General features: G+C 39.3%; 1 long non-coding RNA gene across 2 annotated transcripts; it reads right to left on the reverse strand.

The window, feature by feature from the left end:
* Window positions 1–10,038: 10,038 nt before the first annotated feature.
* LOC132127499 (uncharacterized) lies at window positions 10,039–11,920 on the reverse strand. Of its 2 annotated transcripts, XR_009427531.1 has the most exons (6): window positions 11,728–11,920; window positions 11,072–11,206; window positions 10,814–10,944; window positions 10,522–10,653; window positions 10,364–10,452; window positions 10,039–10,283 (listed from the first exon to the last, which is right to left on the reverse strand). It is a non-coding gene; the product is annotated as an uncharacterized LOC132127499 (long non-coding RNA). The 2 variants fall into 2 exon arrangements; XR_009427532.1 differs by lacking the exon at window positions 10,522–10,653.
* Between the last annotated feature and the right edge of the window lie 13,885 nt (window positions 11,921–25,805).

Below are 25,805 nucleotides of genomic sequence, written 5' to 3' on the forward strand. Positions count from 1 at the left end.
GAACAGCTCGCGGTCCTCCCGCTGGACCTGCATCATTGCCTGAAACCGATGTTCGTGGTCGGCTCGCAGCTCCAGCAGGGCTTGATGTTGTTCCTGATGCAGGCCCGCGAGCGATGTAATGAGCTCCGCAAACGGCGTTCCCGATGATCCTGACGGGGTTTGCATGGCGGCGTCGTTCTCCTTCCTTGCCAGGTTTCGGCACCAGTGTGATAAAGTTCGTATGGCAGAGAAGGAAGGAGACCAGAGTCGGCGTACTGAGGCTCGTGGGAACTTTATTATGCTGAATCAAAGAACGGAAAACAAAGTCGCGCCACATGCGCATAAATCATAACATTGATACTTTCAGGCTCTCGCTTTCTGTCGGTCGCTTCCTCCCACGAGTCCTCAGGTCTCTCGTTTGTCTCTGGTTCCCAGCTGGCTTAAATACTGCTTCCCCACGCCAATCACTGCAATGAGAAGCAGGTGTCACTTGTCTCTCACTTAACTCACCACCGCTGATCTCCTCACTCTCCCGTCGCAGACCTCGCTAAACCACACCTCCCCTGCCACAGCAAACATACTACAATTCTTGCGTAGTTGCCGAGTTACTATACGTACGATCAGAACTAGCGTGCGCAACAAGCACGACTGGATGTACGGCAAGTCAAATGGTTCAAAATACCGTCCTAAATCCTAAACTTGAAAATAGTTTTAAGACGAGAGGGTTTTCAAATTGAAATTTATTTCCTTTTTTTTGTTTTTCAATCAGATTTATTACCAATTACAATGTGGTGCTTGAGGTTTTGGCTATTCTGTTTTATACTGTCGTATACTTATTCATTTATGCTCATTTATTTTTACTTTTTATTATATGCCTTGCTGTTGTTGTATTTATGTATGCACTTAAAGCTTAAAAAATATTTGTGTGTGCAAAACATGCATTAGAATAAGTATACAATGAACCATAAATGTTGTGTATAAATCAGAACCCTATACACACATGAACATTTTAATTCATAGTGATCTTTTTCCCCTTTATTCAATAAATTATAAACCTGGTTAACAGACTCTGTGCCTTGGTCAGAAAGAATGATCTTTGTTGCCCCAAACCTGTGAAACAAAGTGATGCAGTACACAAATGCTTCATATTTAGTCAGAATAGCATAGGCTATTTTGTGTAATGGTCAATAAATGTACTCATTTACATTGTTGGTCCTTGTGTCTTTCCCCACTAAATTCATCCTAGCTGTTAACATAATCAGTTTGTCTCACAGCAATGTTGAAAAGGAAAATAATTAGTAGCCTTTTTAACCATTTATCAACGTCCACCCCTATTCCAGGCCAGTAGAATCTAGCTGAAATGGCAAGCTTGCTTTTTTCTAATTCTAAAATAAAAATTGGCTGGCCTCTTTTTGTCCAGCAACCACTTTTCTTCTAAACTTTACATTGTTTTTGAGGAGATGTGATCAAGTTTGCCATCTATTGAAATAGCTGTATTGTTAAAATCTAAACAAATAACCTGCAATGAGGTTCTAAAGGTCCAATTGAAGGAATGCACCCATTTAAACTGAAATTAGAAAACAGGTCATTGTCAATGTGCTAGTTGCTTTAAGTCAGTTAAGTATAGTGCCTTGACAAGAACTGACTTTTTGTTTTGGTGTATCACTATACCTCACTTTACTATGAGAAAACGTGTCAGTGTAGAGAAGTTATCACTTAAAGTACTTTGCTTACCATCAACTTGGAAACTGGAGGAACATCTGCAAAATAAATATTTCTGCTCTTTTTTTTAAGACAAATGGATAAACACCTTGAGCTTTGTAATTTAGAATTTCCTCATATAGTTTTGACCTATATGAGGAACTATATTCCACTGTTATAAGTAAGAAGGTAAACAGATTAATCAAATAGAATATTAGTTCAAATATATTGTTGCTCTATATGGAAACAGTAATATAATACCCTGAGTTTGGATGTCAGCACGGACAGATTATACTAATTTGCAATGGAAAAATTAAACTGCAAAAACTCGGGCATAAGGCAAAAATAAAGGAACAATTGCAAGATGAATAAAAAACAATAGAACATAAACGGGAGTCTGAGAATCATTTTACTATGCTGCGGTGTAGCAAGAGATTTGTCCCTTTTTGCTTTCCTTACATCCAGGTGTGCTTGCTTTATTTGCATGCGGCAGTGTTGCCAAATCCGCGAAATTTAGGCTACTTTGGGGAAATGTTTGATTAACTATTTGGTTGGGTTTATTACACGGACCAGGCAACCGGAGGGGAAACAGGAATTCCAGAGTGGAACCGAATCGACTGCTACACCGGTCTCCTTTCCGTCTTTCAGCACGCTCTTCAATCCGCAGACCGCGGCGGAGCAGCGCGAGCGGACAAAAACACAAACAGAGGACACAAGGTACGTGTTTATCGATATATTGCTAGAATATCTGTATATGTGCAGTTCTTTGTCATAAATACAGTTTATAAAAGGTCACGAGGGAGCAGTCGGTTTCTCATCTACTGTAAAGTTTTCGCTTGTCACCGCTCATCACTAAACAGCTGTTTCCTACAGCGACAATCTAGCCCTTAACACATTTGAACGAACACATACTTTAATGACACTTATTTAAATATACTTAATTTAATCATACGTACTTTATACATACACTAGCTACTGTGCAAAAGTCTTAGGCACGTTAGTATTTTCACTTTAAAGAATGGTGTTTGGCCAGTTATTTATATATTTTGCTGTAGTGTGTCAGTATAAAATATCAGTTTACATTTACAAACTTTAATTTTGCCGTTGTCAGACTGCTTGTGCATTCAAAATCGCACTAGATTATTATTAAGATGAATGGCAAACTGATATTTCCTATGAACACACTACAGCAAAATATATAAATAACTGGCTTAAAACCCTTTTTTGGGGTGAAAATACTAATGTAAGACTTTTGCATAGTACTTTACTTTACAAACGACATTGTTGCTACTTTATAAAGAATGACCATACAGTAATGCACAGAACTGATTAAAGACAGTGACAGACAGCAATCATCTTAACTAAATATCAGCAGTGTTGGGGAGTAACTAGTTACATGTAACGGCGTTACGTAATTTAATTACAAAATTATTGTAACTGTAATTAGTTACAGTTACTATGAAAAAATGAGTAATTAAATTACAGTTACTTATGAAATTTTTAACGATTACAAAGGGGATTACATTTGAATATTTACACACATCCACATACAGATTTAACAGATTTCTTTCCCAAATTGCACTGACTATTCTGAGACATACCGCCCTAATAATTTCCGGGATGCGGAAATACAGTCTGGTTCGTAGAATCCAGTCATAAAAACCAAATGCCTAACGCGGACGGAATATGCCACATTTTGGACGACTAAATCAAAAGTAGGTCAGTACACTTGAATCAAAACATGACATGGACTAGTGTCTGTGAATATTAAGCCCCAAAAATGCAATATATATGACTTGCACATTCTGCGTGTCTGTGGAAATCAGGCGCAGACTGGACACCGGGAGAACCGGGACAATTCCCCGTGGCCTGGCAGCCGATTTTGCCCCACTATTTAATATCATTATTGTATACTAAAGCGATCATTTGCGAATTGGCCATTTGATAATTAAATCTCTAATAAGTCATGAATTGTTAGTCATGACTCGCGCGCTCTCCGCGCCTCCGCCAAACGGTTTGGATCAGACTCCGAGTAATCAATGCGAGAGAGAGAGGGAGGGAAAGAGAGAGAGAGAGAGAGAGAAAGAGAGAGAAAAAAGTGGACTGTGGAAGCGCACAGCTGGAGCAGAGAAGCAGAACTATACTGTTCAGGGTTTCAGGTCAGTTTCATCTGTAAAGATGCTTTTTTGTCTTTGTTTTTTTATTTAATTAATCAAGCAGCAGCACTTTGCTCATCAGTCATCACTCAAAAAACTATATAAAGGACATCATTATTATCTGTTGTAATGTTACAGTAGGAATTTAGCTGAAAAAAAAAATTCAGATTTTTTTTTATAGGTTTAGGGGGAGCTATGACAGACAACACCACAACCAAATGGTTACTATTGTTTAACTGTGGTAACCAAAAATGTAAAATTATTTTACAAATGTATTTATTTAAAAATAAATACAAATCCATTTTCAAAAAAAACAAAAACAAAACAAGGTTATTTTACTTTTATATAGGCTAATAAAAGCATGGTAATTTTTTGTTAGGGAAAAACATGACTCGTGTACAGTATTAGGATTTTTCTATAAAGATATTGTAGTATTGTAGAGTATTGTATTGTAAAGTATAGTTTTGTTCAATCTTGAGTATTAAAGTCATGAGAGAGATGGATAACAGGGCAAAATAAAAAGACTGAAGAGAAAAATAGAAGTGAAGGTGCAGTTCAGGAGAGAACTTTAAATTATTTTGCATGTCCCCAAATTAAAGATTTAAACCTTTTTTTTATGTCAGGTCCATACAAAAAAATAGTTTTGTCCATGAATTTGTTTGTATGAGTTTGAATTTTCCAGTCTGAATTTTTTTCCCAGTCCTCCCCTCCTGTAAATTAATGGCAAAGACATGGTTTCATTTACTACACATTGGCCTACTGAAGCTCGCAGTGTTTTCAACCTCTGCTGCCTCAATATAGGAGTACACGAGCACATAAACATAATTTCTAGAACTGCTCTGTGTAGGGCTGGGCGATATACAAAAAAAAATGATATCTCGATATTGTCAAAATTTTTACGATATTCGATATATATCTCGATATGTTTGCATTTGCATTTAAATAATAAAAAATAAAACATGATTTTCTTTTGCCCATTAAAAAAAAAAAAACTATTTAGATTAAACAGCTAATTTAAGCAGTTAAAAAATCTAGACCAAGAGATCACTTACTGCTTTTTATTAAATGAATACATGTAGGCCTATATGTAACTGAAGCAGTGCAAATTAAGTAACAGTTACAGAAAGTGCATTCTTCTTTTTAGTGCATGCAATTCACAATTTAAACTATGCAACTGGGATAAGTATTTTATTTAATATTTTTTAACAAGTTTTTAAGCTAAGAACACAAGTCTGTCAACTGTCTGTGGTTTTAAGAGAAGCTCTGTGGCATGAAACTATGGTCCTACTGACATAGTTTAGATGGGGAGCTAGTTGCTGAAGCACATAGCTATTTCTTATATATAAATATATATAAATGAATACCAAAGACTTTTGCATTCTCTCTGTCTATATTATGGAAACTGGTAAACATATCAGTGAAATTCCCCAATAGTAATTCCAAATGGCCATAGCCTATGTTTCTCTATTCAAACATCAGCGGTCGAGTAAGTGCATTTATTTTGCGATCACAAACGCAAACAATACAGTTGAGATCTCACGGCAGAACACAGACCGGCTGAACGACGCTTTCATTAGATCGCTCAATTCCAGCTTGTTAGTGTTTTCAGATTATCGTCGGCGGCTCTTCCGCAATGAGGAGTGAGCACGTGCGCATGGTTGCCAGATTGCTTAAAATAAGCAAACACCGGGAAGAAAATGTATCCTTGTAACAGTGGAGCTCTGATTGGGAGATTTAAACTCTTGTTTAGAGGTCTTCACAGTGCACCCGAGACCCGTCGACCCCGGACCCGACCCGGGACCCGTACGGGTTCGGGTCTATATTTTAAATCATCAGCCGGGTCCGGGTCGGGTCCGAATCTATTACCTCGGGTCCCGGGTCTGTTTAAAATTGTGTGTAATACCCATGCGATCGGAGTCATTGGACTCGGAGTCGGAGAACACCCGGCCATGATCAAAGACTGCTTGTGTTTTTTGTAACTTGCAACTTGTAAAATTAGGAAAAGAAAAGAGGGAGCCAAAAAAAGTGATCTCTCTCTCTGCTTTTAGAAGCAGAGCGCGCAGATTCAGAGTTAATACAAGTGCACGCACGGTATTAATGCTTGCAGACTTGACACACTCATATTTAATATATTTCAAATCAGCAACACAATCTGAGGTGGACTGTCACATGAATGTTTTCTATGACGCTCAAACTGCGTTAAAGCATTTTAGGTTGATACAGCTAGCACGCATGTGCAGTCTCGAGCGCATTTCATGTTTCTATGGCAACCAGTGAGGGACACTTCGACCGCCAAACCGCGTTTTACATTTTCTCCCATTTTTATAATATTATAAATGAACCGTTTAATCTTAAAGTTTTAGTCATTCAGATTCAGACTCGATGCAGAGCAGAGAGCACAGAGATCAGATGATAGCAAATAAATAACGTCAGCGGCCATGGCATTGCACGAGCGATCGTTATTATAGTTCAAAAGGGCAAACAGTGGAAGTTATTATGCGAATTAACTCGAGTCAGAATGTACATGTGCACAGTAGCATTTGTCATCCGTCACCGTGACATCAAGTGGACTTTTGAAACTGAAATAATGAGTGGATTCAGCTTGGACTTGGAATAACGAGAGGAATAACATGAATAAATTTCTTGTCGGAGGATTGTAATGCATCACAGGCAGTCAGGTACAAGGAGGAGAGACTATGGCTCTTTAAATTAGGTAAGACAAAAAGCTGTATTTTTCGCAACAGGTTTATTGATTTGTAATAGCAATTTATGGTGGAATATGTGAACGTCGGGTCCAGTCGGGTCTGTGTCTTCCCGGCGGGTTCGGATCCAGATTTCAAATAATATACGGGTCTGGGTCGGGTCCGGGTAGGCATTTCTCGGATCTACACGGGTCCGGGTCCAGCTTTTGAAATATTAGACGGGTCCGGGTCGGTTCGGTGTAGTACATTACGGGTCTCTTTCGGGTTCGGGCACGAATTTTTGGACCCGTGAAGACCTCTACTCTTGTTATCTCTCGTAAGCTCTCGTAGTAGAGGGGCGTAGAGCAGTCAGCAGTTACAGGTTCCTTTTTTGGACATTCGGCGCGTTCTTTTGGGAAAGTATGCTTGAATTTGAAATATTCGATATTCCCGATATATTCAAATTGTACATCGTCGTCAAAATTATTCCGATGTTATCGCTAATATTCGATATATCGCCCAGCCCTAGCTCTGTGTCACTTCATGTGCATTTTACTTATTTTGAGAAAACTATCATCATATACAAAGAGACAGCAGTTTCAAAAAAACACCAATGTTTCAGGAGTTTATTACACAGAATACGTCACATGCTTATTAGATAAATGTATTTAAGTTGATGTATATGCTTTCATTTATTATTCTTTAATTTTCACAAATTTAGAAAAGTAATCAAAAAGTACTCAAAAGTAATTAGTTACATTACTTTAATAAAGTAATTGAAAAAGTTACACTACTATTACATTTTAAACAGGGTAACTTGTAATCTGTAACCTATTACATTTCCAAAGTAACCTTCCCAACACTGAATATCAGAGAGATTGACAGAGATACAGTAGAAACATTATTTGTGGTTTTGTATTAAATAATGACCCAGATTGTGAAATACATTGATTAGCCTTAGATTAAGGGAAGCACAACTTGGGAAATGAGGGCATCCAAGGTGAAAGATATGGATTTATTTTAAATAGTTGTAATGTTCTTTAATGTTATCCATAATTTTTTTTGTGGCTCTTTTTTTAAAGTATCGGTTCTGGCACCGTTTAGGCACCGGTACCATTTTAAAAGTATCAAAAAGGCACTGGACTCTACTTAAAAGTTATTACTCATATAGAAGAACTTAAAAGTTATTAAGTTATTATATTTCTCACTATTGGCTCATTTACCAAATGGGTGCTTTCTCTCCGTCCTCCACAAATTAAGCTGCTGTAGGTAGTTCTTTAGCGAGTTGTTTTAATACATTATAATTTGCGATTGACGACGCAATTGACAATGTTGTGATAAGTAGGCTGTACCAACTTTGTAACTCGTTACCCCAACCCCCCCCCCCCCCCCCCCCAAACACTGGACATAGCAGACGTATGTACCGAAAACAGCAAGCTATCAATCAAGGTATCAGGATTATGAGTTATTTTTCATTTTTAGTTTTTGATTAATCACTTGGATTAATCATTCATTTTGACAGCACTATAATGTTTATTGTATATAGACAACCATACAAGGGTAATTGTTACTAAGCTTGCACCAATGTTCTTGTCCATTGCCCTCGCAGATTCCTGCAGCTAAGCTTGGATGTACATTTACATTCCATTAAAGGTTATTGATGACATGTCTCTGAAGTTTGACTTTTTGCACCATACCAATACTTATAGGCAACTAGTCATCATATCTCTAGTTCTTTAATGTATTTGCATTGTACTAAAGTGAGTTCATTTTTAATGGGCATATATGCGGCTGAAACAGGTAGCCTAGTGCATCCCAAATTTTTCAACATGAACATTTTAATATAACATTATAGTCATTATGGCCTATGGCCATTAGAAAAATGTTTTTTGAGGAGGTGGGGTAGTGCACAATAGGCCCCTGTGACGCGGCCTAAGCTTTTGTTTTTAATTGCATTTTTTTTCCTTACATTACTTTTACTTTTATACTTTAAGTAGTTTTTTAAACCAGTACTTTTACACTTTTACTAAAAAGCTTGAGTTGATACTTCAACTTCTACAAAAGTTTTTTTAAACCCTAGTATCTATACTTCTACTTGAGTAATGAATGTCAATACTTTTGACACCACTGACTGTGTCACACTAATTTCATCTGCCGTGTCTCCTTGACATAAATTGCTTGTATTGTGTCATTCCTAATATGCAAGTCACTGTGAGAGTAAATGTAAGTGAAAAACTTGGCATGAAGAAGCTTCACACACACATAAGTGGTAAGTTAAAATAATTTATTTGTGTTTATTATGAAGACAACATAATTCTTAAGCATGCAATGAGGCCTACTTTTTACTGTGAAAAGATACATTTAAGCAAGCTAACTTTGGGAAGTTAAACTAATATTAGATAGATAATTTAATGTTGTTTGGTTAGCTAATTTCCATTTTTTCTTTTCTTTTGGATGAATGAGGTTAGTTCTGTTCATGTTCACACTGGTGCTTGACAAGTAGAAAATAAAGCTTTTTTATCTTCATTTAAACAATATTTCCAGTGCTTCACAATTTGAAACTTACACAGCAAAAAGTCCAGTGTTAAATTAACTCTCACAGAGTTGATTTCAACACTTTTTCAGAGTTTATATAGCTCCACACTCTCCGGAGTTAAAATAACACTTTCAAAATAGTTAAATATTTAACACAATGCCGGAGTTCCTAATTTGACTCCAAAAAAAGTGTTAAAATAACACTAAAAGGGATACAGAAAAACAACACTGTTCAGAGTTGCATGTTTTAGGTGGTTAAATCTGTACAGTATCAAAAGATCTACAAAATAATGTTAAATAAACAACAGCACACAAAATATTTGCCAATGACTTGTTTATTTGTTATTCTCACCTCTTAAATGTGAAATCAGCTGTTGACTGTCTGGGTGCTCTTTTTGACAAATAAAACAGATTAGCATTCTGTCAACATCATACTGCCCGACTAAGTTAAGGTTACTTTCTGGTTTAGCAGTCTGGCTCTCAAATCTCTAACCCTGGGAGACTCCTTCATTTTACCTTCATCAATGTTATATACTGTTGTCTGCAGGGATATGTAAAAGTTCACAAGTAAACCATCATAGGAAAAATTGAACCCAAAATGTGCCTTGAAAAGTTCATCAAATGCTCCAAGGGAGCGGTTTGCCTGGCATGGGATGAGATGCTTATCCAAGATGATGTAGAAGCAATCTTGCTTTTCTGGCGTCCAACAGCAAGGAGGTAGGGATGCTGATGCTGGATGTTGTTGAGGGGCTCCTTAACTTAAAAACTGAAAATGAACATTGAATATTAGACATATAAACATAATGTCCAGTCAGAGAAAACAACAGTATAAAAGTGACTGTTCAAACAACTCAACGGCTGGTGCAATATGAGAATGCATATGAATGATTTTAAATCTCCATATTAGAGCAAGGAATCTTGGGTAGGTGGAGACGATTTCAACACTAGAGCCTGGATCTTTAATAAGCTCTTGGCAATGCTGAAAGGTCTCTCTCATCTTTTGGAATATTAGGGACTTCTCTTTGGTATGGCTGAGCAAAGAAATTGCCTCTCTGCAAGCACTCCCATCAAGTTGCCATTCAAAATTAGTAGCCCTTTGGCATTTTGGGCCTCCTGGAGAAACATCATGAGGGCTGTCTAGTGGCAAAGATCTTCATCTAATCTTCCTGTGGACTGTTTTCATATGCCAAGCAATGTATCCTATGTTGCTTGCAGCATCATAAAAGTGTTCCTAAAAAGAATCACATTTCTATGTCAGATATCATAACATTGCAATTATAACATGAAAGGGTCATGCAGACGATGACTTACGTAGCCTTTCTTGGAATATGGATTTCTGAGGGAACAGTATCACTATACCAAGAGCATACTGTTCTCTGATAGCTTTAGTAGGGAGTTGCCTAAGAGAAGATATCAAATTGGTCTTAATTTATACAATGGTCATGCAGCTATTTTTTTTTTTTAAATACCCATGTGTATCAATCATGTGAGCCACCAGTGTGTTGATCATTTGTCTTCTTGTGGCATCTGTTAGAGTTTCTATTTCTTGATACTCCTGTAGTACGCCTTCACCACATTAATTTTAGAACATCCTCGACCAACTAAATTTTTTTTTAAAAAATATTAAAATAAAAAATGACCTTGGTGATTCATTAATTACCACAGACTCAGAGGGGTTAAAAAAATTATATATTTTGGATATTTTTCATTTCTGGGTGAACAGAACCTTTAGGACACTGACATAAAAAGCTTTGTTCTAACCTGTTTTGCAGACAGTGCAGATGTGTCCTCTTTTCTTTGTCTCTTGTTAGGGACTTCATGTAAGATTACAGTCGATGCACTTGAACTGTTGCTCTTGTCAGACTTCTCAGAAGACAAAGAGTCTGAAAATTCTAAATAATTAAACTATTAAAATATTACAAAAATTATGATGACCAGCACAAGAATCAGAAATAGCCAATTTATCATATTTATCCTGAGTTGCTTGATAACACAACTTAAACATTCAATAAAGCTCACCATCATTTGAGAAAACAGTCAGCAGCACATTGCCTTGTCCAATGAGGTCGCTGAATATTTCTGCATCGACTTCTGTCCCTGTTGCATCCTTGTATGTAACCTTTGCATTAGGTGGCAAGCAAAATTTCTCAATGACTGAAAAAAAAAGAAAAAAATTATTTAAGTTGACGTCCTTTCTTGTTTCACAACAAATGTCTGATTTGAAAACTTGTATCTTTATGATGCAAGCAAAATGTAAATATGAATATTTTTTTCCAATGCATCCCCTTCTACAGAACATTATATGATAAAGGCATATACAGAAATGAGGCAACAACACAATACACAGAATTTAGCTTAGCTAGCTAACGAAGCTAATCACGTCGACGATGGCAATAAACGAGACTTTGTAAAAGATCGTTTTATTAATTCGGTAAATCATTTTAATTAATTAGAGGCCAAGCTGTTATAATTTGATTCCTTGTTTTAGTTAAATCGAAAAGCGCGAGCGTAGTAAACCGCTGCCACGATGTACGTTAACTTAAAATGTGGAAGCGAGCGCACACACACAGCCTAATATACGTTTATGCACAGTGCTCCATAGCACGTTATGTTGTACATTTTCTACTGAATAAGCACCAATCTTAAATGTAAAAGTATGATTAAATTTAACTTACCTTTCAAAACCACACGAGGATAATGGCGACGTCTTCATGGATTTCACCAGCGACGATTGGAAATGCATGGGCGGAGTCTAATTACGTCTCTATGGAGTTTGTTTAACACTGATGATCAACTCTGTGAAATAACTCCAACACCAAACAACATTTTACTCTGAATGTGTTAAAATTACTCTTTGGGTGTTGAAATCAACTCGGAAATGTTTAACAGAAATTTCAACTCTCCAATTTTTGCTGTTTAACAAACTTGATTTCGTGAAAGTGTGCTTGTGCTATATTTAGAATAAATGCCACTTGGTTTGATATTCAGATATATAATGAAAAGACATATAGAATAAATGTTGAATTGCGGCTTAAGTGTCCAACTTTTTGAGGCCACTGTATGTACATTATTTAACTCTGGAGAAGTTAATAAAAGTTAATAAAACTTTCAGTCAATATAATAAACTAACAGAATAACTGAACAAATGTCTGAAACTGTGTTTTGGGTGGTAGAGGAGAGAGCCTTGAAAAGTAGCTGAATCATCACATTTGGTGAGGTTTTCTTAGGTGTGATAAATAAATAAATAATTAAAATGTATCCATGCTGCAATCTACTGTGCAATCTACAAGTATCAACTGTTCTGTGAATAAAATTCTTGTCATATACATAAAGTTTGCTTTCACCACAACATACCATAAAACTGAGATTGAGCTGAAATAATATTCACATTTTAATTTGTAGACAGAAACACTGTTGGATGACAGAATAAAATGAAGGATTTTGATATGAAAGACATCCATTTATAAAACTGCAAACTGTCTGACTGATAGACAAGTCAAGTCAAGTCTGCTTTATGGTCAATTCCTCCACATGTACAGTACATACATACAGAGAATCGAAATTGAGTTACACTCAGACCCTCGGTGCATACAGATAACACTAACAGTTAGTTAATTAGTGTTCCTGTAGCTCCATTTGGTAGAGCACTGCGCTATCAAGCGCAAGGTTGGGGGTTCGATTCTCTGGGAACACATGATATGTAAAAATTGATAGCCTGAATGCACTGTAAGTCGCTTTGGATAAAAACGTCTGCTAAATGCATAAATTTAATTTTAGTTTAATAAATTTAAAAGTAGAGCCAAAAAAATCTAGATTCCGCAAGGAGGCTTTGTGAGTGAGGCGGGTTCTGTAAATTTCTTGGAGGGAGGAGAGAGAGACAGCAATGATCTTCTCAGCTGTTCTCGCTATGCGTTGCAGAGTCTTCTGGCAGGTCACATTGCAGGCGCCTTACCACACGGTGATGCAGCTCGACAGGATGCTCTCGATGGTGCCTCTGTAGAAGGTGTACATGATGGGGGGGCAGGTCTCTTGCTCTTCTCAGTTTTCGGAGGCAGTAGTTTTCAGTCCAGGAGAGGTCCTCTGTGATGTGCACACCCAGGAACTTGTTGCTGCTCACTCTCTCCACAGTCGCACCGTTGATGGTCAAAGGAACGTGCTGAGTGTGTGCTCTCCTGAAGTCAACCAGAATCTCCTTCATCTTCTCCATGTTCAAAGAGAGATTGTTGTCACTGCACCATCCGGCCAGGTGGCTCAACTCACTCCTGTTGCTAATGAGACCCACCACAGTCTTGTCATCTGCAAACTTAATGAAGAGATTGGAGTTGTGTGATGGTGTGCAGTTGTGGGTCAGCAGAGTCAAGAGGAGGGGACTCAGCACACATCCTCGGGGGTCCCAGTGTTCAGTGTGATGGTGCTGGATGTGTTGCTGCCGACCCGTACTGCCTGAGTTCTTCCAGTCAGAAAGTCCAACAGCCAGTTGCACAGTGAAGTGTTGAGCCCCAGCTGGACCAGTTTGTAAATGAGCTGTTCACTGATGATTATGTTAAATGCTGAACTCAAATCTATGAACAGCATTCTGATGTATGAGTCCTTTTTGTCTATATGTGTGAGTGCTGAGTGGACAGCAGTTGTGATGGCATCATCGGTCGAGCGGTTGGACCGATATGCAAACTGGAATGGGTGCAGGGAGGGCAGACTTGATGTAGTGCATGACTAGCCATTCTAAGCAATTAATTAGGATGGGAATAAGTGCAACAGGACGGTAGTCATTGAGGTAGGATGGAGATGGCTTCTTCGGGACTGAAATGATGCTGGTAGTTTTGAAAACATATTGGAACAACAGCCTGACTAAAAGAGATGTTGAAAACGTCTGTGAAGACATCAGTCAGTTCCGCTGCACAGTCTCTCAGTACACGCCCAGGGATGTTATCAGGACCCGGAGCTTTGCGTGCATTGATCCTGCTGAAGGATCTCCTCATGCTGTCTGGGGTTAGCATCATCACCTGGTCACTGTGAGGAGGGGGAGTCTTCTTTGCATTTTTGCTGTTTTGTTGCTCAAAGTGAGCGAAGAAGGTGTTCAGCTCATTCAGCAGGTACGTGGTGGGTGCTTGTAGTACGTAATGGCCTGTATCCCCTGCCAGAGGCTCCGAGTGTCTCTGCTGTTGCTGAATTGATGGGCTATCCTCCCAGAGTGCTGTCTCTTAGCCTGTCTGATATCGCGGGACAGGTTGGGCCTGAGAAGAGCCAGTCATTTCAAGCTCTGAAGGCAGCGTTCCATGTCTTCAGGAGTCTGTAGACCTCCCCTGTCATCCACGGTTTCTGGTTGGCCTGGACAGTGATGGTTTTTGTGACTGTTACATCATCAATACACTTGTTGATGTAGGCAGTGACAGTCTCTGAGTACTCCTGGAGGTCACTGGTGTTATTGTATGTGGCAGCCTGCTTAAACATATTCCAGTCAGTTGTGTCAAAGCAGTTTTGAAGAGCCTTCCGGCCACAATTGAATCTGTTTTTGAACTGGTTTAGCGACTTTAATGAGCGATCTGTATACAGGCATTAGCATGACAGTGATGTGGTCTCAGGCACCAAGGTGGGGGAGGGGTTGGACTCTGTAAGCTCCTCTCTGTGATGTGTAAAGAAAGTCTAAAATGTTATTACCTCGTGTTGGAAAGTTAATGTGTTGGTGTATTTTTGGAAACACACTTTTTAAGTCAGGATGGTTGAAATCCCCTGCTATGATGAGAAAAACATCAGGGTGTGCTGTCTGCTGCTCACTGTTGTGCTGGAACAGTTAATTTAGTGCATCGTTTCCTGTTGCAGTTGATGTTGTTCGGGGGAATGTAAACCAAAACGAGCAGTATGGCAGTATATTCCCTTGGCAGATAACGGCCGGCACTTAATAATCATAATCTCCACCAGAAGTGAACAGTGTTTGCAGATCACAACAGCATCATGGCACCATGCATCACTGATGCAAACACAAAACCCGCCGCCGTGGTTCTTCCTCCTGCGACGAGAGCTTTGTCCGCTCGATAGCACGTCAGCTGGTCGAGCTAAATAGCGCATTCTGGAATGCTGTTTCTGAGCCATGTTTCCGTGAACACAAAATCACAACAGTCTCTTACAGTCCTCTGAGTCGAACGTAGTAATTAGATGTAGTCCAGTTTATTGTTCAAAGAGCGTACATTGGGGATAGATGGCTTGTGTGGGTTAGCTTTTAGCCTATCCCAGATGCCTCCATGCTCACTCCTCTTCTGCTTCCTCTCACGCTCTTGTGGCACCTCCTCTGTGAGCGAGATGCAGTAGTGGGCGTCGGAGATGGAGTAGGCCGAGATCCCAAAGCTGTTCCACGTGCGCAGAGTTTAACTGTAAAAATGCGGTTCTGCTGACATCCAGCTAAAACTCATGCTTTTAGACGCGATGACGACGTACAAAAACACTGTCACTCACAAGACAAAAAACACGAAAACACTGTTCTGTTGGGACAGAGAGAAGCCGCTGCGAACCGCCATCTTGAGTACAACAGCTAGTACAGAAGAGGTGAGTGCAGATATGGCATCTTCAATCATCATCAGTCCAACAGAGCTAGACTTATCTGCCATCATCCTCATTAGAGCTGAGAGAAAGGTCCACTAAGAGAAAACTGCTTCTCCAGGACGGAAGCATAGAAAATGCAATTCCAGTTACAATGTGTTACATCCATTTGGCCATTTTCAGGGACCTGTGCTGTTTGTTCCAAAAATGTCAAAGTTTAATGAAGTTCTAATAGACCCATGAGCCAGGGCTGTATCTGTCAGAGGTATTTAGAGACCACCCCTTGATATGTTATTACAGCAGTGGTACTCTCCAGATTATAGTCAATACTGTCATTTATTGTCAGTAAACCTATAAAGCTACAGATTAACCATCAGAATAACTAGGTTTTATTAATAAGGATTTACTATATGCTAAGAGCAGATTCAGGAAACTTGCTGTGTGAGTTCTGCTCTCCTTCCCCCTCATGCCACTTGTTGCTGTCACGTAATGCTGCCGGAAGGAACAATGGAGATATAAAATAGCAAACACAGTTTTTATTAAATCCAAACAGTTGTAAATCCACACGAGGAAGGGAATATGACACACGTTCACAACATTTAAACCCAGCAAACACAGACTGAACAGACTGGGGCTTAAAAACACATGATAACGAGGGACTAATAACAAGACACACCTGAAATCCATGAACACAATCAACACGAGGGAGAAACTAGGTCACAGGGAGCACATGTTGAGCAAAAACACACACAGACAGTCCAGGGGCACGACATATCACCACCCTCCCGGAAGTTGTGTAGTTGTGCCATAGGAACAACATGGGGAGGGATGGGTAGGGAGGATGCTCAGGAGGAGGATGGACACCAGAGAGGGGGCCGACAGACAGAATCCAGGGAGGTGATGATGGTGGGAGGAGCCAAGGAGGAAACAGGAGGAGCCAAGGCAGATCAGATCGAGGGATGAGCCAAGGAGGAAACAGGAGAGGCTTGGATCAGGAGGAGCCAAGTGGGACACAGGCCACAGCCATGGAGGAGGAAGGGCTGATGACTCCAGTGGGCTAACCGAATTCGTCGGAGCCTGAGGTGGAGAGTCGATGAAACAGGGTGACTGGAAGGATCCAGAGGGCCAAGGTTGAGTAGATGGTACTGGCAAACCAAGGTTGAGGCAGGGATACAGAAAGCCGAGGTGGAGCTATAGCGGCAAAAGACAAAGCCAAAGGGATGGAGGGCCCTGACAGAGCCAGATGGATGAGGCACAGCCAGAGGATTTTAGTCACGAGGCTATGGATGATTGAAGACAGGCAAAGGCAAAGCTGGAGGGACGAGGGAGCCCGGTGGAGCCAGTGGACTGATGGGCCATGATGGAGTAGAAGGAGCTAGGAGCCTTAGTGGAACTGCTCTGTCGATAGGGCTGAGAAGGAGTCCGGGCTTAAAGGCTGTAGGTGGAGGCCAGGTATTGCAACAGTGACGATGGAGGAAGGCAGACCCGTGGAGCTTGCATCATACAGATGGTGGGCTGAGGTTAAGCAGACTGGCTGCCAGATGACAGTGGTGGAGGAGGCAGGAGTGGGTGTTTGGGATTGGCATTTGTAAGCCTCCGGGTTTAACTTGGGAACAGGAGCCCACTCTGGGCTAAACTCAGGAACAGGAGCTCTCTCTGGGCTGGACTCAGGAGCAGGAGCCCTCTTTGGGCTGGACTCAGGAACGGGAGCCTTCTCTGGGATAGACAGGGAAACAGGAGTAACCAGGGGCTTTGACAAAGGAGGGAGGAGAAGGGGCAGAGACAGTAAGAGGCGATCCATGTCTCGTCCAGAATCTACTCCACAAAGGCTGCAAAATCCGCTCAAGGACCATTTTCGGATGACAGCGCTCTGAATGCAGGATTCAAGCTGGCATCTTAGAACACACAGAGTGCATTATCTGAGTAGCAGGTGGTATTAGCAAGGATCAGGAAAAGTCTTGTATGGTCCTCGAGCAATCTTTCCCCCTTCTCCAGCAGAAGGAAAAGGTATCACGGGTGGGCGAGGGGATCCACACAACGGAAACCAAAAAACACTGAATAAACACGTAAAACAAAAGGAGGGGAACACGCAGAATGAACTGTTCTAGGTTGAGCCTTCTGTCATGTAATGCCTCCGGAAGGAACAATGGAGACGTAGAATTAGGGATGGAACGACTTATACCAAGGATTTATACCAGGACAGCTGGTTTGCAAAAAAATGGCGCATGACTCTTGTATTTGATATTACATTGACTTGTTTGTCTGTGCGTGTGTGTGTTCACTTATTTAGGATTCATTAGAATACTGTAGTTTAGAATAACCACAACACCAGAAAAAAAATAAAAATAACTGAATGCACGTCACACCTGTAAAATATTTTTGCTACTACTCACATCAATTATTAATTATAATCACATACTTGTATATTTTTATATTATTGATTAAAATTTTAAATCTGTTGACCGGACTACGCATTACATGAGCTGGCACAGATTAAAAACCTTGAAAATTTCAGTCCATCCTCTGCTCCACAAAGTTTTGTTAGATTTGGTGAAGAAACCATGTCTGACCACCAGATGTCGCCAATGCGCTCTGTGTTAAAAGCTTCAAGTAATGAACCATTTTTCGGCACAATTTTATGAAAACCTCAAGCGCTTCAGAAAGCCTCGGTTTCCCATCACTACATAGAATAGCAAACACAGTCTCTTATTAAATCCAAGTGGGGTTAATCCACACCAGGAAGGGAAGATGACACACGTCCACAACATGTAGACCCAACAAACACAGACTGAACAAACTGGGGCTAAAATACACAGTATAATGAGGGACTTATGACAAAACACACCCTTAAATCCATAAACAAAATCAACACAGAGGAGAAACTAGGTCACAGGGAGTCAAGTCAACAAAACCGATAGCGTCAAAGCAACTTAACAACATTAATTAGGAAAACAGTGTGTCAATAATGTAAAATGACAGTTAACCCTTAAGGCGCCAGGGTTTTTTGGAAAAAATGTTGTATTTTGACATCAAGATTTCAAAAGCTTGTGGCTTGAAAGGGGTGGTAAAACACGTTTTTTTCGAAGGCTTGATTGTGTTTGTGGGGTGCACTGTAACATATGTTCATGCTTCGTTTTTTAAAAAATTTCATTATTTTTCATATATTTTACCTTTATTCTACACTGCTCTGTCCCTCCTTGTAAAACGGTCTGATGGTTTCCAGGTTCTATGAAGCCAGTCCCACAAAAATAGCAATGGGCTCAGATTGGTTAGCTGGCCCAGTGTGTTGTGATTCGCTAACCGCCTAGAGCACGTTTTTCTGTAACGTCACGCCCCTTACCTTTACCAGTAGTCTGTGCTTTGGTGGTATTAGAAACAATGGCGTCAATAAAACCATACCAATTTGAGCCCAAATCGGACCCAGAAAATTTTAATGAAGATGATCGAGCAGAACCTGTTCAAGAACGGCTGTTAAATGACGTTACAGAATGGTATGTTTTTTATTGTTGTTATCTAATACTTTTTTAGATACGCTGTTATTTAATTGTACTAATTATAATAGTTGATGTTTAATTTATAACTATAATATGTGTGTTGTCTATTAACAAAAGTGTATTCAAGAACCTTTTTTATTTAAAAAATATATATATATTATTAGGTGTACATGTAATAACTGTGCAAAAATGCCAACTGAAGAGGAAAACATCTGCTGCAAAGAAATACAGAAGGTAGTGTAATAAGCTAGTACCAAAATTATGCATAACGTGTTAATAGTTCTGTATAATCCTTTTTTCATATTTAACAGATGAACATAGGTTAATTGTACAGTATGTTCTCATTGTCTTACATTACTGTTTAGGTTGTAAAACGAATGATGGAGGTTCCAGACCCTCCTAAATGTATTGTTGAGCATCCAGGTTTTGAACCAAACTGCTTAAATCTGTATACTTTGCAAAATATCAATTATATTTACAGAGCCGACTATGGACCAGAGGAGTAAGTATTTATTACATTTTATGAAATTATGTTGTGTAAAATAATATAAATAAAAGACAATAGATACAATATATATATATATATATATATATATATATATATATTTACACAAGACATGTTATTCAAAGACAAAAACTAATCAAAATATCAATTTTTATCAAACATATTTTCACATCACATATACATGTTTCCAATATACCACTGGTTTTATACACAATATTGAGGTTTTCTGTTCCTGCCATAGGCGTTTCCGTTATCTGGCCTATCGCAGCTTTGTCAGCTGGTGCTGGGGCTACCTAGGACGTAGTGTGAGGGTTGTCATCCCCTCATGTGTTGTTAACCGGATCCATCTACAGTTTCCTGATCCAGCGGGACAGTCTGTTGGGTTCCGGCCACCCCTCGACTGAATCGTGACACACGCTGGGCAATCACCTCTTCTTTGGAAGGTTTTTCATACTGTGATGACAGAGGAGGTGGAATGGGGATTGCATGCAGCTCTTCCGCATATGGCTTGGGGTACACAAAGACTTTATGTAACAGAAGGCTCATAAGGTCATCGACATAGTCTGTAAAAAACAGAATACTGAGTCACTCTATGGTTTTACAAAATAAATAATCTACCTTTGTTTTATAATTAACATTTGACACAACATTCATATGAAAGGGAAAATCACGTTCTTTGGGGCAAAACCGAGCGCCAACCTCCCGCTCTCTCTTGTGAGACCAATAAGGAAGTGACTAAAACTGCAATTCATCGACTGGCCACTTGATGCTGGCTGCAAAAGGGAGTCAGCCACATAGACTCCCCATGTTAAAATGCCCAACTTTACAGCAGGAACAAACATGTTTACAGCCTGTGAAAATGTGAAAACGCAAAATCAGACTGTGGAAAGCCTCCAGTGATGACGTCTGAAAGTTGTGGCTGAGCTTTTCTATATCCTTGAGAACTCTCTTGTTGTATAATAGCTTTTCCACTTCATGGAGCGCTATTGTTCCTGTAACCAAACAGATAAAATAATATGAAGAAAATCTCAAAATTTTACTAGTTTACTGTCATTTTATTGTCATTTGTCTCTCTATACAGTCATACCTGGTTGGAACCATTTTTTTGGATCCCTGGAAACTTTGCCAGGGTGTTCACACTTGGGGAAGAGGTGGTTCTCATGAACATGTACATTTTGTATGTGGTTCTGCAGTGAATTCCATTTCGCCACCTTTTCTGTCCCAGACAGTAATCATGGTTTTTGATGCTGTGCAACCATTTTTTCAGCACCTCGCAGTCCTTCGTTTTTGAAAGTTTGTCAAGTTTCTTAGATAAACCTGTACAAAGTAAAAGCTTGGTTGTACAATCATTATTTCAAGATAATCAAATTACCCCAAAAATAAAAATGTGTACATGTTAGGTTGAACAATTAACTGAATAAGAATCAATTAATAATACAAAGATAAATAATTACCTTTCTCAAAGTGCCACACGTCATAGAACTGAGTGATATTGCAGTCCCTCAGGTACTTCTGAATCTGCGGATGGCGATCGGTGACGATGTAGTCAACAGCTAAACCATTAGACTCCAGCTTATCGAGACAACGCTTCAATCCCTCCTTTTCCATATGATAACTGCCACCAACCTCGTTGCTCTGTTGTTGGGTACACAACAATTTAAATGTATAAACAGAGTAGAGTATAAACAATAACAGATAAAAGAAAATGTAACATTTTTTTTTAAAAATTATTACTAACCTGAACTAGTTGAAGATCCCGAATTTTGTTGGTTTCCATGTGCATAATGGTGTAGCTGCCAAATTTTGCTGAGTGTCCTATTGTAAACATCATAATCATATATAGAACATTACTGAGAACATCAGTATCATAATATTTTAGGAAAACTCAAAGACTATAAAATAAATGGGTTGATTTTTTTAAATATACTCTAAACGTACCTGTTGTGTCAGCACACATATCTCCAGCCACAGCAACATTTCCTCCCTCTTGCAGCTGTCTTATAAGATTCAGTTGATCTTGGTTCCACTTGTGTATTATGGTAGGCTCAATGAAATTCCTGGCATGAATCCTAAAAGTTACGAAATGCATCATCTGGAGCTTCATGGCCTTGCAAATCTATTTAACATAGAAATCATACAGTACATACATACTGAAACAACACAGTATTTTTTTGTGAATTTTATTGTAATTTTAATACCTTCCCTAGTTGTTTAAAAGATCCACCAGTAAAATACGTTGCAGCAGACAATAGCAGGTTTCCAAGTGGGGTACTCCCTAGAATGGGCTGGCTCTGCCACTGTCTGTAGTAGTTACACTTTTCACAAAGCTGGGTGAATGCAACAAAAGTCCCCCTTCGTCTGCTCTGGACAACACACTTTGTCTTACAAATTGGACAGGACACAAACAGCTCTCGAAGACAGCTTTCAAAAACAATGTATTTGTTATCGCTGTGGTCGGGCTGTGTCCGCATCTATTCTAAGGCAATATAAAAAGAATAAATATTAGGAAGTTGCCTTCATGTTTTATATATTTTTTTAAACACAAATGTATTGGTAAAAAAGTGTGTAAATATGTATTTATATCTTACGCCAATTCTGATTCTTCAGTGACAACATAATCTGGGTTATATGTGGAATCAGTGTGTTCGACATTTAATTCTGATTCTTCTTCCTCATCTAACACCAGACGAGGTCTCTTACTGGGCCTGAAGACTGAGCCCCTTACTGGTGTTGAAGACAGCTGCACATCAGGAAACATGTCAGTTGTTTGGGTGCCTAGATCATGACCATAATATGTTGCCTGAATGCCTACAAGTACAAAAAAAGTAAAAAATACAATTACTCATAACCATCTGTCATGCTATTACAATTTTTTTTACAGTGAGAAACATAAGCCACTTTCTAATACACATAAGTTTCAGTAGCCGGTATAAAAATTATAATAAAAAAAGACAATATGTACTAGAACTGCATATGATAAAGTAACACAATCACATTTAATGTCTGTATTTCATACAGTGGAAACTGCTCAATGTACCCATTGAAAGTTGTTTGCCCACTGATCGCATCTTTGGCTTTATCTCTGTGGCTACAGTTTCAGTCTCTATAGGGTCTGACTGACATCCAACTTCATGAAGTGTAGATGTAGTGGGGAGCTCTTGGGAACTCGAACCCTGCTGAGATGTTGTCTGTAAGAAATAATGACATTATGTAATCAATGATCAAATTACAACTTAAAACATACATTTGACATGTGTATTGCATAGTCGATATAAAAAACTGGATGACGAGTAATTTCTTACTGCTAAATTCTGAAAAAACAGAGGTGTTAATTATAGGACCTAAAAACTCTGCTTGTAATAACCTAGAACACTGTCTAAGACTTGATGGTTGCTCTGTCAATTCTTCATCATCAGTTAGGAACCTAGGTATGCTACTTGATCGCAATCTTTCCTTAGAAAGCCACGTTTCTAGCATTTGTAAAACTGCATTTTTCCATCTCAAAAATATATCTAAATTACGGCCTATGCTCTCAATGTCAAATGCAGAAATGTTAATCCATGCATTTATGACCTCAAGGTTAGATTATTGTAATGCTTTATTGGGTGGTTGTTCTGCACGCTTAGTAAACAAACTACAGCTAGTCCAAAATGCAGCAGCAAGAGTTCTTACTAGAACCAGGAAGTATGACCATATTAGCCCGGTCCTGTCAACACTGCACTGGCTCCCTATCAAGCATCGCATAGATTTTAAAATATTGCTTATTACTTATAAAGCCCTGAATGGTTTAGCACCTCAGTATTTGAATGAGCTCCTTTTACATTATAATCCTCTACGTCCGCTACGTTCTCAAAACTCAGGCAATTTGATAATACCTAGAATATCAAAATCAACTGCAGGCGGCAGATCCTTTTCCTATTTGGCGCCTAAACTCTGGAATAACCTACCTAACATTGTTCGGGAGGCAGACACACTCTTGCAGTTTAAATCTAGATTAAAGACCCATCTCTTTAACCTGGCATACACATAACATACTAATATGCTTTTATTATCCAAATCCGTTAAAGGATTTTTAGGCTGCATTAATTAGGTAAACCGGAACCGGAAACACTTCCCATAACAACCTATGTACTTGCTACATCATTAGAAGAATAGCATCTACGCTAATATTTGTCTGTTTCTCTCTTGTTCCGAGGTCACCGTGGCCACCAGATCCAGTCTGTATCCAGATCAGAGGGTCACTGCAGTCACCCGGATCCAGTACGTATCCAGACCAGATGCTGGATCAGCACCTAGAAAGGACCTCTACATCCCTGAAAGACAGCGGAGACCAGGACAACTAGAGCCCCAGATACAGATCCCCTGTAAAGACCTTGTCTCAGAGGAGCACCAGGACAAGACCACAGGAAACAGATGATTCTTCTGCACAATCTGACTTTGCTGCAGTCTGGAATTGAACTACTGGTTTCGTCTGGTCAGAGGAGAACTGGCCCCCCAACTGAGCCTGGTTTCTCCCAAGGTTTTTTTCTCCATTCTGTCACCGATGGAGTTTCGGTTCCTTGCCGCTGTCGCCTCTGGCTTGCTTAGTTGGGGACACTTCATCTACAGCGATATCGTTGACTTGATTGCAAATAAATGCACAGACACTATTTAACTGAACAGAGATGACATAACTGAATCCAATGATGAACTGCCTTTAACTATAATTTTTGCATTATTGACACTGTTTTCCTAATGAATGTTGTTCAGTTGCTTTGACGCAATGTATTTTGTTTAATGCGCTATATAAATAAAGGTGACATTGACATTGACATGTAAAATAGTAGGAAAAAATTAATTACTGGATAATAATCATTGGACCACAATAAATAAGCTTTATAAGCAAGAATTTCATATAATTGTTCTAACAAATTATATTAGTCCTCAAAGGGATTTCTTTGATTAAAGAGTGAAGATCTATAGTAATCGGTACTGAATGGAATCGTTACTTTTGTATTTTTCGAACGCTTATAGCCAAATATCTGTCGCTATAACTATTAACCCAAAACGAACCCTAAACATTGGCTTTACTATAGTAGCCAAATCAAACACAGAACCATGTTTAGCATGCCTGCAGATAAACAAACATGTAGATAAACAATACATAAACGCTCTAATCAAAGAATAATATACACTAATTCCAAGTTCGCTGTTGAGATTAAGAAAAAAAGTTTGTAACGTTAAAAGTTTGTAAAGTATGAATGAGCATTTAACAAACTGGTTTGCAGAGCCAAACAGCGTTGTTATTTGTTCACTTCCTTGATACAATGTACAATTAGCAATACAAACTATTACAGTAAAACACATCGACAAAAAATAAGTCCTACTTACAGGTTGTGGCCCGTAAACAGCTTCTGTTTTTAAAGTTGGAACTGCTCCATCTGTCAGGACAAGCTGTTGGGCGAATCCTGCATTGAACTCGCGAAGATTGTGGAAGCTTTCCTCCGTAAAATGTGCAGCACAGAGAGCGAGATTTGGCTAATAATTTTGAGGGACCGAGTTAAAAATAAATTTTAACCATTGATCCCTAACTTCCCCGTCCCTAGGAAGGCTGAACAAAGTGGACCTGCAATCCGGATGAAAATAACAGCGTTTCGTCGGCATCGCAGCAAAGACACTCCAGCATACAACAACTCTTCTCAATCTCCACAGCAATATAAAATGCCCTCGCCCCCCCCTAATTTATTATTCTCGGAGGAGGGGTTTATGTAAATATTGGGCTTAGTGACGTCAGCAACCCTGGAGGAATGTCGTGTAGTCCCTACCGGCCGTTTGCTGTAGTCCTTAGAAATGGATTTCTTTAAAAGCAAATATCTCCCTTTGCTAAAAACTTTGAACATTGTAACTTGCCAGATGTTGCTTATGCTCAAACAGGAACATTACACACTAGCTAAAGTTAGAAAAGTGAAATCGTGTTTTATCACCCCTTTAAAGATAGAGATCTACTGTCAATTAGAAAAATGTTTGGCATGATCGAAAGTTTATGTCACGAGGTGAAAAAATTCCAACTGTCAAGGCGGAACTAATGTTCGCCGCGATTGCCTCCCGCCGGACCAATAACAACGGAACAACGGGCTAGTTCCCGGTTAGCGAAAAATCCCCGCGAATGGGGTAATCAGCCGAAATCGCCAGCAGCTGTGCACGTTGGGACACGTTGCTATTAGGGTAGGATAAAAGGCGA

The sequence above is a fragment of the Carassius carassius genome, chromosome 45 (assembly GCF_963082965.1).
Source record: "Carassius carassius chromosome 45, fCarCar2.1, whole genome shotgun sequence".
Taxonomy (NCBI): domain Eukaryota; kingdom Metazoa; phylum Chordata; class Actinopteri; order Cypriniformes; family Cyprinidae; genus Carassius; species Carassius carassius.